The 16,061-nt window shown below is 41.1% G+C and overlaps 16 non-coding genes across 16 annotated transcripts; all 16 read left to right on the plus strand.

Moving 5' to 3' along the window:
- The first annotated feature begins 1,954 nt into the window (after window positions 1-1,954).
- TRNAI-UAU (transfer RNA isoleucine (anticodon UAU)) lies at window positions 1,955-2,047 on the plus strand. Its single transcript is given in 2 exon segments — window positions 1,955-1,992; window positions 2,012-2,047. It is a non-coding gene; the product is annotated as a tRNA-Ile (tRNA).
- A 1,103-nt stretch (window positions 2,048-3,150) lies between these two features.
- On the plus strand, window positions 3,151-3,223 carry TRNAR-CCU (transfer RNA arginine (anticodon CCU)). Its single transcript has one exon. It is a non-coding gene; the product is annotated as a tRNA-Arg (tRNA).
- Window positions 3,224-3,502: 279 nt separating this feature from the next.
- Window positions 3,503-3,593, plus strand: TRNAI-UAU (transfer RNA isoleucine (anticodon UAU)). Its single transcript is given in 2 exon segments — window positions 3,503-3,540; window positions 3,560-3,593. It is a non-coding gene; the product is annotated as a tRNA-Ile (tRNA).
- A 1,103-nt stretch (window positions 3,594-4,696) lies between these two features.
- TRNAR-CCU (transfer RNA arginine (anticodon CCU)) lies at window positions 4,697-4,769 on the plus strand. Its single transcript has one exon. It is a non-coding gene; the product is annotated as a tRNA-Arg (tRNA).
- Window positions 4,770-6,251: 1,482 nt separating this feature from the next.
- Window positions 6,252-6,324, plus strand: TRNAR-CCU (transfer RNA arginine (anticodon CCU)). The gene has a single exon. It is a non-coding gene; the product is annotated as a tRNA-Arg (tRNA).
- Window positions 6,325-6,603: 279 nt separating this feature from the next.
- On the plus strand, window positions 6,604-6,694 carry TRNAI-UAU (transfer RNA isoleucine (anticodon UAU)). The gene is given in 2 exon segments: window positions 6,604-6,641; window positions 6,661-6,694. It is a non-coding gene; the product is annotated as a tRNA-Ile (tRNA).
- Window positions 6,695-7,789: 1,095 nt separating this feature from the next.
- Window positions 7,790-7,862, plus strand: TRNAR-CCU (transfer RNA arginine (anticodon CCU)). Its single transcript has one exon. It is a non-coding gene; the product is annotated as a tRNA-Arg (tRNA).
- A 1,480-nt stretch (window positions 7,863-9,342) lies between these two features.
- Window positions 9,343-9,415, plus strand: TRNAR-CCU (transfer RNA arginine (anticodon CCU)). The gene has a single exon. It is a non-coding gene; the product is annotated as a tRNA-Arg (tRNA).
- Window positions 9,416-9,708: 293 nt separating this feature from the next.
- TRNAI-UAU (transfer RNA isoleucine (anticodon UAU)) lies at window positions 9,709-9,801 on the plus strand. Its single transcript is given in 2 exon segments — window positions 9,709-9,746; window positions 9,766-9,801. It is a non-coding gene; the product is annotated as a tRNA-Ile (tRNA).
- Window positions 9,802-10,904: 1,103 nt separating this feature from the next.
- TRNAR-CCU (transfer RNA arginine (anticodon CCU)) lies at window positions 10,905-10,977 on the plus strand. Its single transcript has one exon. It is a non-coding gene; the product is annotated as a tRNA-Arg (tRNA).
- Window positions 10,978-11,249: 272 nt separating this feature from the next.
- Window positions 11,250-11,342, plus strand: TRNAI-UAU (transfer RNA isoleucine (anticodon UAU)). Its single transcript is given in 2 exon segments — window positions 11,250-11,287; window positions 11,307-11,342. It is a non-coding gene; the product is annotated as a tRNA-Ile (tRNA).
- Window positions 11,343-12,442: 1,100 nt separating this feature from the next.
- Window positions 12,443-12,515, plus strand: TRNAR-CCU (transfer RNA arginine (anticodon CCU)). Its single transcript has one exon. It is a non-coding gene; the product is annotated as a tRNA-Arg (tRNA).
- A 279-nt stretch (window positions 12,516-12,794) lies between these two features.
- Window positions 12,795-12,887, plus strand: TRNAI-UAU (transfer RNA isoleucine (anticodon UAU)). The gene is given in 2 exon segments: window positions 12,795-12,832; window positions 12,852-12,887. It is a non-coding gene; the product is annotated as a tRNA-Ile (tRNA).
- A 1,103-nt stretch (window positions 12,888-13,990) lies between these two features.
- Window positions 13,991-14,063, plus strand: TRNAR-CCU (transfer RNA arginine (anticodon CCU)). The gene has a single exon. It is a non-coding gene; the product is annotated as a tRNA-Arg (tRNA).
- Window positions 14,064-14,342: 279 nt separating this feature from the next.
- TRNAI-UAU (transfer RNA isoleucine (anticodon UAU)) lies at window positions 14,343-14,435 on the plus strand. The gene is given in 2 exon segments: window positions 14,343-14,380; window positions 14,400-14,435. It is a non-coding gene; the product is annotated as a tRNA-Ile (tRNA).
- Window positions 14,436-15,890: 1,455 nt separating this feature from the next.
- Window positions 15,891-15,983, plus strand: TRNAI-UAU (transfer RNA isoleucine (anticodon UAU)). The gene is given in 2 exon segments: window positions 15,891-15,928; window positions 15,948-15,983. It is a non-coding gene; the product is annotated as a tRNA-Ile (tRNA).
- The last annotated feature ends 78 nt before the right edge of the window (window positions 15,984-16,061 follow it).

A 16,061-nucleotide genomic window follows, 5' to 3' on the forward strand; every position in this document is an offset into this window, starting at 1 on the left:
GTTGTTTTTTTCCTCCTTTATCCCTTGTGAAAATGAGAAAATGCAACATTTTAGTGGAAAAAATTTTGATATTAATTTTCGCGCCCTAATTCTAATAAACTCTGCAAAAGACCCGTGGGGTGTAAATGCTCACTATACCCCTAGAAAAATTCCTTGAAGGTTTTTCCAAAATGGGGTCACTTTTGGTGGGTTTCCACTGTTTTGGTCCCTCCAGTGCATTGCAAATGCGACATGGCACCGAAAACCATTCCAGCAAAATCATAAATCCAAATGGCGCTCCTTCCCTTCTGAGCCCTGCTGTGGGTCCAAACAGCAGTTTATTACCACATATTGGGTATTTTCGTAATCGGGAGACATTGCTTTACAAATGTTGGGGTGCATTTTCTTCGTTATTCCTTGTAAATAATAAAAAATTCTATGTTGTTTCAGAAAAAAAGTACATTTTAATTCTTACAGACTAATTTCAATATATTTAGCGAAAAACCTGTGAGGTCAAAATGCTAACTATACCCCTAGATAAATACCTTAAGGGGTCTAGTTTTCGAAATGGAGTCGTTTATGGGGAGTTTCTATCATTCTGGCAGCTCAAAGCCTCTCCAAATGTACATTGGGGCCTAAAACATTTTCAAGCAAAATATGAGTCCTGAAAGCCTCCGGGTGTTCCCTTCCTTTGGGGCCCTGCCGTGTGTCCAAACAACGCATTAGGGCCACAATGTGGGTATTTTTGAAAACAGGAGAAAGAGGGTGATAGATTTTGGCGTGTGTTTCTTCATTTTCATGGTCGCTTTACAAAGAAATCGGTCTTCAAACAAATACTTTTATGAAAAAAGTGAAATTATTATTTTTTTCACCTGATATGCATTAAATTTAGCAAAGAACTGTGGGGTCAAAATAATTACTATACCCCTAAATAAATACCTTATGGGGTCTAGTTTTCTAAATGGGGTCGTTTATGGGGAGTTTCTATCGTTCTGGCAGCTCAAAGCCTCTCCAAATGTACAGTGGGGCCTAAAACATTTTCAAGCAAAATATGAGTCCTGAAAGCCTCCGGGTGCTCTCTTCATTTTGGGTCCTGCCGTGTGTCCAGGCAGCGCATTAGGGTCACAATGGGGGCATTTTTGAAAACAGGAGAGAGAGGGTGATAGATTTTGTGGTGTGTTTCTTCATTCTCATGGTCGCTTTACAAAGAAATTGGTCTTCAAACTGATACTTTTATGAAAAAAAGTGAAATTATTTTTTTTTTCACCTGCTATGTATTAAATTTAGCAAAAAACTGTGGGGTCAAAATACTTACTATACCCTTAGGTAAATACCTTAAGGGGTCTAGTTTTCTAAATGGGGTCATTTGTGGGAGTTTCCATCACTCTGAGACCTATGAGCCTCTGAAAACCTGGCTTGGTGCCGGAAAACAAAATGTACTTCAAAATTTATAAAATTATTATTCAATTTGTAAGTCCTCTAAATTGCTGAAAATTTATTTTATTTTTTCAAAAGTGCTGCCAAAATGGAGTAAAGAGATAGAAATATATATTTAATTAAAAAAATTGTACAGTATGTGTGTACATATGTGACATATTGCAGTTAAAAATAGGGGAAAATGGTAATTTTTACAAAATTTCTTCCATTTTTCTATTTTTTAATTAATTTCCGCAAATCGTATCAGTCTACTTTTACCACTAAAATAAAGTACAACATGCGACGAAAAAACAATGTCAGAATTACTTGGATATTCAAAACTTTCACAGAGTTATTCTCTGATAAAGTCAGACATACCAGATTTGACAAATCTGGCTTGGTCATTAAGGTACAAACATGCCCGGTCATTAAGGGGTTAAACGCTGTCGTGTTTTTGAAAATTGATGGAAAACAGACACGCTTGAGGAATCACTTCATCCCGCGGTGCAATCGGTCAGCACACGGTGGAAAACGGACACGCGTGCAGACATCAGTAAGAACTCCAGTGGCACAATCGGTCAGTGCACGGTACTTATAAAGCAGTAACTGTTGAGCAATGCCGAGGTTGTGAGTTCGAGCCTCACCTGGAGCACTCCTTTCTTGCCTTCTTGTGCTTTATTTAGACCTCCAGTGGAATAGCAAACTTACTCATGGCCCATGATCTATAAACATAATTGAAGGGGATACATGGAAGAGGTATACCGTTTTTAAGGGTGAGTCCCATCTGTGGTGTTTGCCTTTTCTCTTTCTTAAATAAAAGCCATTGGCATGTTTTAGTTCCAGATTAAAAGTGCTCAACTTGCTTCTTTACTGGATACTTGTCCCAATATATATTAAGAGGTATTTTTAAAGGTTTTGGCCCTCCAATAAGCTTTCCTTCATCTTTATTAGCAGAGTCCTGTAAGTGTGTGATCATAATGAAAAGACAAGGGACCCTCTTTCCCTTGTCTACAAAAAGCAAGCACGTGGTTAAGATTTTGTCAGATCTAGAAAGCAAACGGTAGAACACAAACCATTCTCGATCACTCAGTCACAAGTGAATGTTTGATTGCTTTGGAAAAACAACCACTTATAGAAAAAGTCAAGTCCCAGTTGCCTAATGGATAAGGCACTGGCCTCCTAAGCCAGGGATTGTGGCTTTAACGCCCATCTGTATTGTTTGCCTTTCCTCTGTCTCAAAGTAAAGCCATTGGCATGTTATGGTTCCAGATTATAAGTGCTCTTCTGGCTTCTTCACTGGGTACTTGTCCCAGCTTCTGAGCCGGCTCCATCACTGTTACGTACTGTTATGTGACGATGCGCTAATCCCTTGGCAGCAGCAACATAACTGTATATGAGATGTCGCCAAGGGTTTAAAGTAAAGCCATTAGCATGTTTTAATTCAAGATTAAAAGTGCTCGACTAGGTTCTTCACTGGATACTTGTCCCAATACATATTAAGAGTTATTCAGTTTTTAAAGGGTTTTGTCACTCCATTAAGATTTCCTTCATCTGCATTAGAAATGTCCTGTTAGTGTGCAATTAGAACGACAATACAAGGGAACCTAGTCTTTTCTTAAAAAAACAAGCATGCGGTTAAGATTTTATCCGATTTGGAAAGCAAACGGTACAACACAAACCTTTCTCGCTCACTCATCACATGTGAATGTTTGCTTGCTTTGGAAAGAAAAAACCACGGCGCAGAACAAGTTTACAGCCCCAGTGGCCTAATGGATAAGGCACTGGCCTCCTAAGCCAGGGATTGTGGGTTCAAGTCCCATCTGGGGTGTTTACCTTTCATCTTTCTTAAAGTTAAGCTGTTACTATTTTAGTTCCTGATTAAAAGTGCTCAACTGGCTTCATCCACTGGACTGATGCTTCTTTATATATTAATAAGAGAGAAGTAAATGACTTATTACTCACAGTATCTTGACTGACCGCTATCTTAAACGCTGTCGTGTTTTTGAAAATTGATGGAAAACAGACACGCTTGAGGAATCACTTCATCCCGCGGTGCAATCGGTCAGCACACGGTGGAAAACGGACACGCGTGCAGACATCAGTAAGAGCTCCAGTGGCGCAATCGGTCAGCGCACGGTACTTATAAAGCAGTAACTGTTGAGCAATGCCGAGGTTGAGTTCGAGCCTCACCTGGAGCACTCCTTTCTTGCCTTCTTGTGCTTTATTTAGACCTCCAGTGGAATAGCAAACTTACTCATGGCCCATGATCTATAAACATAATTGAAGGGGATACATGGAAGAGGTATACCGTTTTTAAGGGTGAGTCCCATCTGTGGTGTTTGCCTTTTCTCTTTCTTAAATAAAAGCCATTGGCATGTTTTAGTTCCAGATTAAAAGTGCTCAACTTGCTTCTTTACTGGATACTTGTCCCAATATATATTAAGAGGTATTTTTAAAGGTTTTGGCCCTCCAATAAGCTTTCCTTCATCCTTATTAGCAGAGTCCTGTAAGTGTGTGATCATAATGAAAAGACAAGGGACCCTCTTTCCCTTGTCTACAAAAAGCAAGCACGTGGTTAAGATTTTGTCAGATCTAGAAAGCAAACGGTAGAACACAAACCATTCTCGATCACTCAGTCACAAGTGAATGTTTGATTGCTTTGGAAAAACAACCACTTATAGAAAAAGTCAAGTCCCAGTTGCCTAATGGATAAGGCACTGGCCTCCTAAGCCAGGGATTGTGGCTTTAACGCCCATCTGTGTTGTTTGCCTTTCCTCTGTCTCAAAGTAAAGCCATTGGGATGTTATGGTTCCAGATTATAAGTGCTCTTCTGGCTTCTTCACTGGGTACTTGTCCCAGCTTCTGAGCCGGCTCCATCACTGTTACGTACTGTTATGTGACGAGGCGCTAATACCTTGGCAGCAGCAACATAACTGTATATGAGATGTCGCCAAGGGTTTAAAGTAAAGCCATTAGCATGTTTTAATTCAAGATTAAAAGTGCTCGACTAGGTTCTTCACTGGATACTTGTCCCAATACATATTAAGAGGTATTCAGTTTTTAAAGGGTTTTGTCACTCCATTAAGATTTCCTTCATCTGCATTAGAAATGTCCTGTTAGTGTGCAATTAGAACGACAATACAAGGGAACCTAGTCTTTTCTTAAAAAAACAAGCATGCGGTTAAGATTTTATCCGATTTGGAAAGCAAACGGTACAACACAAACCTTTCTCGCTCACTCGTCACATGTGAATGTTTGCTTGCTTTGGAAAGAAACAACCACGGCGCAGAGCAAATTTACAGCCCCAGTGGCCTAATGGATAAGGCACTGGCCTCCTAAGCCAGGGATTGTGGGTTCAAGTCCCATCTGGGGTGTTTATCTTTCATCTTTCATCTTTCTTAAAGTTAAGCTGTTGCTGTTTTAGTTCCTGATTAAAAGTGCTCAACGGGCTTCATCCACTGGACTGATGCTTCTTTATATATTAATAAGAGAGAAGTAAATGACTTATTACTCACAGTATCTTGACTGACCGCTATCTTAAACGCTGTCGTGTTTTTGAAAATTGATGGAAAACAGACACGCTTGAGGAATCACTTCATCCCGCGGTGCAATCGGTCAGCACACGGTGGAAAACGGACACGCGTGCAGACATCAGTAAGAGCTCCAGTGGCGCAATCGGTCAGTGCACGGTACTTATAAAGCAGTAACTGTTGAGCAATGCCGAGGTTGTGAGTCTCAGCCTCACCTGGAGCACTCCTTTCTTGCCTTCTTGTGCTTTATTTAGACCTCCAGTGGAATAGCAAACTTACTCATGGCCCATGATCTATAAACATAATTGAAGGGGATACATGGAAGAGGTATACCGTTTTTAAGGGTGAGTCCCATCTGTGGTGTTTGCCTTTTCTCTTTCTTAAATAAAAGCCATTGGCATGTTTTAGTTCCAGATTAAAAGTGCTCAACTTGCTTCTTTACAGGATACTTGTCCCAATATATATTAAGAGGTATTTTTAAAGGTTTTGGCCCTCCAATAAGCTTTCCTTCATCTTTATTAGCAGAGTCCTGTAAGTGTGTGATCATAATGAAAAGACAAGGGACCCTCTTTCCCTTGTCTACAAAAAGCAAGCACGTGGTTAAGATTTTGTCAGATCTAGAAAGCAAACGGTAGAACACAAACCATTCTCGATCACTCAGTCACAAGTGAATGTTTGATTGCTTTGGAAAAACAACCACTTATAGAAAAAGTCAAGTCCCAGTTGCCTAATGGATAAGGCACTGGCCTCCTAAGCCAGGGATTGTGGCTTTAACGCCCATCTGTATTGTTTGCCTTTCCTCTGTCTCAAAGTAAAGCCATTGGCATGTTATGGTTCCAGATTATAAGTGCTCTTCTGGCTTCTTCACTGGGTACTTGTCCCAGCTTCTGGGCCGGCTCCATCACTGTTACGTACTGTTATGTGACGATGCGCTAATCCCTTGGCAGCAGCAACATAATTGTATGTGAGATGTCACCAAGGGTTTAAAGTAAAGCCATTAGCATGTTTTAGTTCAAGATTAAAAGTGCTCGACTAGGTTCTTCACTGGATACTTGTCCCAATACATATTAAGAGGTATTCAGTTTTTAAAGGGTTTTGTCACTCCATTAAGATTTCCTTCATCTGCATTAGAAATGTCCTGTTAGTGTGCAATTAGAACGACAATACAAGGGAACCTAGTCTTTTCTTAAAAAAACAAGCATGCGGTTAAGATTTTATCCGATTTGGAAAGCAAACGGTACAACACAAACCTTTCTCGCTCACTCATCACATGTGAATGTTTGCTTGCTTTGGAAAGAAAAAACCACGGCGCAGAGCAAGTTTACAGCCCCAGTGGCCTAATGGATAAGGCACTGGCCTCCTAAGCCAGGGATTGTGGGTTCAAGTCCCATCTGGGGTGTTTACCTTTCATCTTTCTTAAAGTTAAGCTGTTGCTGTTTTAGTTCCTGATTAAAAGTGCTCAACTGGCTTCATCCACTGGACTGATGCTTCTTTATATATTAATAAGAGAGAAGTAAATGACTTATTACTCACAGTATCTTGACTGACCGCTATCTTAAACGCTGTCGTGTTTTTGAAAATTGATGGAAAACAGACACGCTTGAGGAATCACTTCATCCCGCGGTGCAATCGGTCAGCACACGGTGGAAAACGGACACGCGTGCAGACATCAGTAAGAGCTCCAGTGGCGCAATCGGTCAGCGCACGGTACTTATAAAGCAGTAACTGTTGAGCAATGCCGAGTTTGAGTTCGAGCCTCACCTGGAGCACTCCCTTCTTGTGCTTTATTTAGACCTCCAGTGGAATAGCAAACTTACTCATGGCCCATGATCTATAAACATAATTGAAGGGGATACATGGAAGAGGTATACCGTTTTTAAGGGTGAGTCCCATCTGTGGTGTTTGCCTTTTCTCTTTCTTAAATAAAAGCCATTGGCATGTTTTAGTTCCAGATTAAAAGTGCTCAACTTGCTTCTTTACTGGATACTTGTCCCAATATATATTAAGAGGTATTTTTAAAGGTTTTGGCCCTCCAATAAGCTTTCCTTCATCTTTATTAGCATAGTCCTGTAAGTGTGTGATCATAATGAAAAGACAAGGGAACCTCTTTCCCTTGTCTACAAAAAGCAAGCACGTGGTTAAGATTTTGTCAGATCTAGAAAGCAAACGGTAGAACACAAACCATTCTCGATCACTCAGTCACAAGTGAATGTTTGATTGCTTTGGAAAAACAACTACTTATAGAAAAAGTCAAGTCCCAGTTGCCTAATGGATAAGGCACTGGCCTCCTAAGCCAGGGATTGTGGCTTTAACGCCCATCTGTGTTGTTTGCCTTTCCTCTGTCTCAAAGTAAAGCCATTGGCATGTTATGGTTCCAGATTATAAGTGCTCTTCTGGCTTCTTCACTGGGTACTTGTCCCAGCTTCTGGGCCGGCTCCATCACTGTTACGTACTGTTATGTGACGATGCGCTAATCCCTTGGCAGCAGCAACATAACTGTATATGAGATGTCGCCAAGGGTTTAAAGTAAAGCCATTAGCATGTTTTAATTCAAGATTAAAAGTGCTCGACTAGGTTCTTCACTGGATACTTGTCCCAATACATATTAAGAGGTATTCAGTTTTTAAAGGGTTTTGTCACTCCATTAAGATTTCCTTCATCTGCATTAGAAATGTCCTGTTAGTGTGCAATTAGAACGACAATACAAGGGAACCTAGTCTTTTCTTAAAAAAACAAGCATGCGGTTAAGATTTTATCCGATTTGGAAAGCAAACGGTACAACACAAACCTTTCTCGCTCACTCATCACATGTGAATGTTTGCTTGCTTTGGAAAGAAAAAACCACGGTGCAGAACAAGTTTATAGCCCCAGTGGCCTAATGGATAAGGCACTGGCCTCCTAAGCCAGGGATTGTGGGTTCAAGTCCCATCTGGGGTGTTTACCTTTCATCTTTCTTAAAGTTAAGCTGTTGCTGTTTTAGTTCCTGATTAAAAGTGCTCAACTGGCTTCATCCACTGGACTGATGCTTCTTTATATATTAATAAGAGAGAAGTAAATGACTTATTACTCACAGAATCTTGACTGACCGCTATCTTAAACGCTGTCGTGTTTTTGAAAATTGATGGAAAACAGACACGCTTGAGGAATCACTTCATCCCGCGGTGCAATCGGTCAGCACACGGTGGAAAACGGACACACGTGCAGACCTCAGTAAGAGCTCCAGTGGTGCAATCGGTCAGCGCACGGTAGATTTAAAGCAGTAACTGTTGAGCAATGCAATGCCGAGGTTGTGAGTTCGAGCCTCACCTGGAGCATTCCTTTCTTGCCTTCTTGTGCTTTATTTAGACCTCCAGTGGAATAGCAAACTTACTCATGGCCCATGATCTATAAACATAATTGAAGGGGATACATGGAAGAGGTATACCGTTTTTAAGGGTGAGTCCCATCTGTGGTGTTTGCCTTTTCTCTTTCTTAAATAAAAGCCATTGGCATGTTTTAGTTCCAGATTAAAAGTGCTCAACTTGCTTCTTTACTGGATACTTGTCCCAATATATATTAAGAGGTATTTTTAAAGGTTTTGGCCCTCCAATAAGCTTTCCTTCATCTTTATTAGCAGAGTCCTGTAAGTGTGTGATCATAATGAAAAGACAAGGGACCCTCTTTCCCTTGTCTACAAAAAGCAAGCACGTGGTTAAGATTTTGTCAGATCTAGAAAGCAAACGGTAGAACACAAACCATTCTCGATCACTCAGTCACAAGTGAATGTTTGATTGCTTTGGAAAAACAACCACTTATAGAAAAAGTCAAGTCCCAGTTGCCTAATGGATAAGGCACTGGCCTCCTAAGCCAGGGATTGTGGCTTTAACGCCCATCTGTATTGTTTGCCTTTCCTCTGTCTCAAAGTAAAGCCATTGGCATGTTATGGTTCCAGATTATAAGTGCTCTTCTGGCTTCTTCACTGGGTACTTGTCCCAGCTTCTGAGCCGGCTCCATCACTGTTACGTACTGTTATGTGACGATGCGCTAATCCCTTGGCAGCAGAAACATAATTGTATGTGAGATGTCACCAAGGGTTTAAAGTAAAGCCATTAGCATGTTTTAGTTCAAGATTAAAAGTGCTCGACTAGGTTCTTCACTGGATACTTGTCCCAATACATATTAAGAGGTATTCAGTTTTTAAAGGGTTTTGTCACTCCATTAAGATTTCCTTCATCTGCATTAGAAATGTCCTGTTAGTGTGCAATTAGAACGACAATACAAGGGAACCTAGTCTTTTCTTAAAAAAACAAGCATGCGGTTAAGATTTTATCCGATTTGGAAAGCAAACGGTACAACACAAACCTTTCTCGCTCACTCATCACATGTGAATGTTTGCTTGCTTTGGAAAGAAAAAACCACGGCGCAGAGCAAGTTTACAGCCCCAGTGGCCTAATGGATAAGGCACTGGCCTCCTAAGCCAGGGATTGTGGGTTCAAGTCCCATCTGGGGTGTTTACCTTTCACCTTTCACCTTTCATCTTTCTTAAAGTTAAGCTGTTGCTGTTTTAGTTCCTGATTAAAAGTGCTCAACTGGCTTCATCCACTGGACTGATGCTTCTTTATATATTAATAAGAGAGAAGTAAATGACTTATTACTCACAGTATCTTGACTGACCGCTATCTTAAACGCTGTCGTGTTTTTGAAAATTGATGGAAAACAGACACGCTTGAGGAATCACTTCATCCCGCGGTGCAATCGGTCAGCACACGGTGGAAAACGGACACACGTGCAGACATCAGTAAGAGCTCCAGTGGCGCAATCGGTCAGCGCATGGTACTTATAAAGCAGTAACTGTTGAGCAATGCCGAGGTTGTGAGTTCGAGCCTCACCTGGAGCACTCCTTTCTTGCCTTCTTGTGCTTTATTTAGACCTCCAGTGGAATAGCAAACTTACTCATGGCCCATGATCTATAAACATAATTGAAGGGGATACATGGAAGAGGTATACCGTTTTTAAAGGTGAGTCCCATCTGTGGTGTTTGCCTTTTCTCTTTCTTAAATAAAAGCCATTGGCATGTTTTAGTTCCAGATTAAATGTGCTCAACTTGCTTCTTTACTGGATACTTGTCCCAATATATATTAAGAGGTATTTTTAAAGGTTTTGGCCCTCCAATAAGCTTTCCTTCATCTTTATTAGCAGAGTCCTGTAAGTGTGTGATCATAATGAAAAGACAAGGGACCCTCTTTCCCTTGTCTACAAAAAGCAAGCACGTGGTTAAGATTTTGTCAGATCTAGAAAGCAAACGGTAGAACACAAACCATTCTCGATCACTCAGTCACAAGTGAATGTTTGATTGCTTTGGAAAAACAACCACTTATAGAAAAAGTCAAGTCCCAGTTGCCTAATGGATAAGGCACTGGCCTCCTAAGCCAGGGATTGTGGCTTTAACACCCATCTGTATTGTTTGCCTTTCCTCTGTCTCAAAGTAAAGCCATTGGCATGTTATGGTTCCAGATTATAAGTGCTCTTGTGGCTTCTTCACTGGGTACTTGTCCCAGCTTCTGAGCCGGCTCCATCACTGTTACGTACTGTTATGTGACGATGCGCTAATCCCTTGGCAGCAGCAACATAATTGTATGTGAGATGTCACCAAGGGTTTAAAGTAAAGCCATTAGCATGTTTTAGTTCAAGATTAAAAGTGCTCGACTAGGTTCTTCACTGGATACTTGTCCCAATACATATTAAGAGGTATTCAGTTTTTAAAGGGTTTTGTCACTCCATTAAGATTTCCTTCATCTGCATTAGAAATGTCCTGTTAGTGTGCAATTAGAACGACAATACAAGGGAACCTAGTCTTTTCTTAAAAAAACAAGCATGCGGTTAAGATTTTATCCGATTTGGAAAGCAAACGGTACAACACAAACCTTTCTCGCTCACTCGTCACATGTGAATGTTTGCTTGCTTTGGAAAGAAACAACCACGGCGCAGAAGAAATTTACAGCCCCAGTGGCCTAATGGATAAGGCACTGGCCTCCTAAGCCAGGGATTGTGGGTTCAAGTCCCATCTGGGGTGTTTACCTTTCTTAAAGTTAAGTTGTTGCTGTTTTAGTTCCTGATTAAAAGTGCTCAACTGGCTTCATCCACTGGACTGATGCTTCTTTATATATTAATAAGAGAGAAGTAAATGACTTATTACTCACAGTATCTTGACTGACCGCTATCTTAAACGCTGTCGTGTTTTTGAAAATTGATGGAAAACAGACACGCTTGAGGAATCACTTCATCCCGCGGTGCAATCGGTCAGCACACGGTGGAAAACGGACACGCGTGCAGACGTCAGTAAGAGCTCCAGTGGCGCAATCGGTCAGCGCACGGTACTTATAAAGCAGTAACTGTTGAGAAATGCTGAGGTTGTGAGTTCGAGCCTCACCTGGAGCACTCCTTTCTTGCCTTCTTGTGTTTTATTTAGACCTCCAGTGGAATAGCAAACTTACTCATGGCCCATGATCTATAAACATAATTGAAGGGGATACATGGAAGAGGTATACCGTTTTTAAGGGTGAGTCCCATCTGTGGTGTTTGCCTTTTCTCTTTCTTAAATAAAAGCCATTGGCATGTTTTAGTTCCAGATTAAAAGTGCTCAACTTGCTTCTTTACTGGATACTTGTCCCAATATATATTAAGAGGTATTTTTAAAGGTTTTGGCCCTCCAATAAGCTTTCCTTCATCTTTATTAGCAGAGTCCTGTAAGTGTGTGATCATAATGAAAAGACAAGGGACCCTCTTTCCCTTGTCTACAAAAAGCAAGCACGTGGTTAAGATTTTGTCAGATCTAGAAAGCAAACGGTAGAACACAAACCATTCTCGATCACTCAGTCACAAGTGAATGTTTGATTGCTTTGGAAAAACCACTTATAGAAAAAGTCAAGTCCCAGGTGCCTAATGGATAAGGCACTGGCCTCCTAAGCCAGGGATTGTGGCTTTAACGCCCATCTGTATTGTTTGCCTTTCCTCTGTCTCAAAGTAAAGCCATTGGCATGTTATGGTTCCAGATTATAAGTGCTCTTCTGGCTTCTTCACTGGGTACTTGTCCCAGCTTCTGAGCCGGCTCCATCACTGTTACGTACTGTTATGTGACGATGCGCTAATCCCTTGGCAGCAGCAACATAATTGTATGTGAGATGTCACCAAGGGTTTAAAGTAAAGCCATTAGCATGTTTTAGTTCAAGATTAAAAGTGCTCGACTAGGTTCTTCACTGGATACTTGTCCCAATACATATTAAGAGGTATTCAGTTTTTAAAGGGTTTTGTCACTCCATTAAGATTTCCTTCATCTGCATTAGAAATGTCCTGTTAGTGTGCAATTAGAACGACAATACAAGGGAACCTAGTCTTTTCTTAAAAAAACAAGCATGCGGTTAAGATTTTATCCGATTTGGAAAGCAAACGGTACAACACAAACCTTTCTCGCTCACTCATCACATGTGAATGTTTGCTTGCTTTGGAAAGAAAAAACCACGGCACAGAGCAAATTTACAGCCCCAGTGGCCTAATGGATAAGGCACTGGCCTCCTAAGCCAGGGATTGTGGGTTCAAGTCCCATCTGGGGTGTTTACCTTTCATCTTTCTTAAAGTTAAGCTGTTGCTGTTTTAGTTCCTGATTAAAAGTGCTCAACTGGCTTTATCCACTGGACTGATGCTTCTTTATATATTAATAAGAGAGAAGTAAATGACTTATTACTCATAGTATCTTGACTGACCGCTATCTTAAACGCTGTCGTGTTTTTGAAAATTGATGGAAAACAGACACGCTTGAGGAATCACTTCATCCCACGGTGCAATCGGTCAGCACACGGTGGAAAACGGACACGCGTGCAGACATCAGTAAGAGCTCCAGTGGCGCAATCGGTCAGCACACGGTACTTATAAAGCAGTAACTGTTGAGCAATGCCGAGGTTGTGAGTTCGAGCCTCACCTGGAGCACTCCTTTCTTGCCTTCTTGTGCTTTATTTAGACCTCCAGTGGAATAGCAAACTTACTCATGGCCCATGATCTATAAACATAATTGAAGGGGATACATGGAAGAGGTATACCGTTTTTAAGGGTGAGTCCCATCTGTGGTGTTTGCCTTTTCTCTTTCTTAAATAAAAGCCATTGGCATGTTTTAGTTCCAGATTAAAAGTGCTCAACTTGCTTCTTTACTGGATACTTGTCCCAATATATATTAAGAGGTATTTTTAAAGGTTTTGGCCCTCCAATAAGCTTTCCTTCATCTTTATTAGCAGAGTCCTGTAAGTGTGTGATCATAATGAAAAGACAAGGGACCCTCTTTCCCTTGTCTACAAAAAGCAAGCACGTGATTAAGATTTTGTCAGATCTAGAAAGCAAACGGTAGAACACAAACCATTCTCGATCACTCAGTCACAAGTGAATGTTTGATTGCTTTGGAAAAACAACCACTTATAGAAAAAGTCAAGTCCCAGTTGCCTAATGGATAAGGCACTGGCCTCCTAAGCCAGGGATTGTGGCTTTAACGCCCATCTGTATTGTTTGCCTTTCCTCTGTCTCAAAGTAAAGCCATTGGCATGTTATGGTTCCAGATTATAAGTGCTCTTCTGGCTTCTTCACTGGGTACTTGTCCCAGCTTCTGAGCCGGCTCCATCACTGTTACGTACTGTTATGTGACGATGCGCTAATCCCTTGGCAGCAGCAACATAATTGTATGTGAGATGTCACCAAGGGTTTAAAGTAAAGCCATTAGCATGTTTTAGTTCAAGATTAAAAGTGCTCGACTAGGTTCTTCACTGGATACTTGTCCCAATACATATTAAGAGGTATTCAGTTTTTAAAGGGTTTTGTCACTCCATTAAGATTTCCTTCATCTGCATTAGAAATGTCCTATTAGTGTGCAATTAGAACGACAATACAAGGGAACCTAGTCTTTTCTTAAAAAAACAAGCATGCGGTTAAGATTTTATCCGATTTGGAAAGCAAACGGTACAACACAAACCTTTCTCGCTCACTCATCACATGTAAATGTTTGCTTGCTTTGGAAAGAAAAAACCACGGCGCAGAGCAAGTTTACAGCCCCAGTGGCCTAATGGATAAGGCACTGGCCTCCTAAGCCAGGTATTGTGGGTTCAAGTCCCATCTGGGGTGTTTACCTTTCATCTTTCTTAAAGTTAAGCTGTTGCTGTTTTAGTTCCTGATTAAAAGTGCTCAACTGGCTTCATCCACTGGACTGATGCTTCTTTATATATTAATAAGAGAGAAGTAAATGACTTATTACTCACAGTATCTTGACTGACCGCTATCTTAAACGCTGTCGTGTTTTTGAAAATTGATGGAAAACAGACACGCTTGAGGAATCACTTCATCCCGCGGTGCAATCGGTCAGCACACGGTGGAAAACGGACACGCGTGCAGACATCAGTAAGAGCTCCAGTGGCGCAATCGGTCAGCGCACGGTACTTATAAAGCAGTAACTATTGAGCAATGCTGAGGTTGTGAGTTCGAGCCTCACCTGGAGCACTCCTTTCTTGCCTTCTTGTGCTTTATTTAGACCTCCAGTGGAATAGCAAACTTACTCATGGCCCATGATCTATAAACATAATTGAAGGGGATACATGGAAGAGGTATACCGTTTTTAAGGGTGAGTCCCATCTGTGGTGTTTGCCTTTTCTCTTTCTTAAATAAAAGCCATTGGCATGTTTTAGTTCCAGATTAAAAGTGCTCAACTTGCTTCTTTACTGGATACTTGTCCCAATATATATTAAGAGGTATTTTTAAAGGTTTTGGCCCTCCAATAAGCTTTCCTTCATCTTTATTAGCAGAGTCCTGTAAGTGTGTGATCATAATGAAAAGACAAGGGACCCTCTTTCCCTTGTCTACAAAAAGCAAGCACGTGGTTAAGATTTTGTCAGATCTAGAAAGCAAACGGTAGAACACAAACCATTCTCGATCACTCAGTCACAAGTGAATGTTTGATTGCTTTGGAAAAACAACCACTTATAGAAAAAGTCAAGTCCCAGTTGCCTAATGGATAAGGCACTGGCCTCCTAAGCCAGGGATTGTGGCTTTAACGCCCATCTGTATTGTTTGCCTTTCCTCTGTCTCAAAGTAAAGCCATTGGCATGTTATGGTTCCAGATTATAAGTGCTCTTCTGGCTTCTTCACTGGGTACTTGTCCCAGCTTCTGAGCCGGCTCCATCACTGTTACGTACTGTTATGTGACGATGCGCTAATCCCTTGGCAGCAGCAACATAATTGTATGTGAGATGTCACCAAGGGTTTAAAGTAAAGCCATTAGCATGTTTTAGTTCAAGATTAAAAGTGCTCGACTAGGTTCTTCACTGGATACTTGTCCCAATACATATTAAGAGGTATTCAGTTTTTAAAGGGTTTTGTCACTCCATTAAGATTTCCTTCATCTGCATTAGAAATGTCCTGTTAGTGTGCAATTAGAACGACAATACAAGGGAACCTAGTCTTTTCTTAAAAAAACAAGCATGCGGTTAAGATTTTATCCGATTTGGAAAGCAAACGGTACAACACAAACCTTTCTCGCTCACTCATCACATGTGAATGTTTGCTTGCTTTGGAAAGAAAAAACCACGGCACAGAGCAAATTTACAGCCCCAGTGGCCTAATGGATAAGGCACTGGCCTTTTAAGCCAGGTATTGTGGGTTCAAGTCCCATCTGGGGTGTTTACCTTTCATCTTTCTTAAAGTTAAGCTGTTGCTGTTTTAGTTCCTGATTAAAAGTGCTCAACTGGCTTCATCCACTGGACTGATGCTTCTTTATATATTAATAAGAGAGAAGTAAATGACTTATTACTCACAGTATCTTGACTGACCGCTATCTTAAACGCTGTCGTGTTTTTGAAAATTGATGGAAAACAGACACGCTTGAGGAATCACTTCATCCCGCGGTGCAATCGGTCAGCACACGGTGGAAAACGGACACGCGTGCAGACATCAGTAAGAGCTCCAGTGGCGCAATCGGTCAGCGCACGGTACTTATAAAGCAGTAACTGTTGAGAAATGCTGAGGTTGTGAGTTCGAGCCTCACCTGGAGCACTCCTTTCTTGCCTTCTTGTGCTTTATTTAGACCTCCAGTGGAATAGCAAACTTACTCATGGCCCATGATCTATAAAC

Source organism: Rhinoderma darwinii, chromosome 3, assembly GCF_050947455.1.
Source record: "Rhinoderma darwinii isolate aRhiDar2 chromosome 3, aRhiDar2.hap1, whole genome shotgun sequence".
Lineage (NCBI taxonomy): Eukaryota > Metazoa > Chordata > Amphibia > Anura > Rhinodermatidae > Rhinoderma > Rhinoderma darwinii.